The sequence below is a fragment of the Glandiceps talaboti genome, chromosome 6 (assembly GCF_964340395.1).
Source record: "Glandiceps talaboti chromosome 6, keGlaTala1.1, whole genome shotgun sequence".
NCBI lineage: Eukaryota > Metazoa > Hemichordata > Enteropneusta > Spengelidae > Glandiceps > Glandiceps talaboti.
Window position 1 is genome coordinate 2,232,424 of NC_135554.1, and position 703 is coordinate 2,233,126.

Genomic DNA, 703 nt, shown 5'->3' on the forward strand with positions numbered 1-703 from the left:
CTGTATATATGTCATGTATATACTAACTGTATATATGTCATGTATATACTAATTGTATATATGTCATGTATATACTAACTGTATATATGTCATGTATATACTAATTGTATATATGTCATGTATATACTAACTGTATATATGTCATGTATATACTAACTATATATGTCATGTATATACTAATTGGATATATGTCATGTATATACTAACTGTATATATGTCATGTATATACTAACTGCATATATGTCATGTATATACTAATTGGATATATGTCATGTATATACTAATTGCATATATTCTGAATACTTCATTGGATGTGAATAGCATCCAGAACTGAAGCTATAAACTTAGTATGAGTGACATGTCAATATCAGAATATTATACTACAATTGTCACTGTTTGCAAGTTTCCATGGCAAATACCTTTTCAAATTATACAGTATATGGGTGTACATGTTGTGTACATAGAGATGAAAATCCTCATAATTTGTGATCTTCTCTTGTAACATCATCTTCAAAGTAAATCAGTTACTCCTATCAATAGTTTCATTATACTATACTATTTAACCTTACTTATTTTCTGCTCACACCAACTCTTGACAGAAAAGATGTCTGAAAAGTGCTTCAAATAATTGAACATTGTACTACTGAAAAAATATCAACAAAAAAGAAAATCATTTTGATGCAACAACTTTTTAATTTGTCCT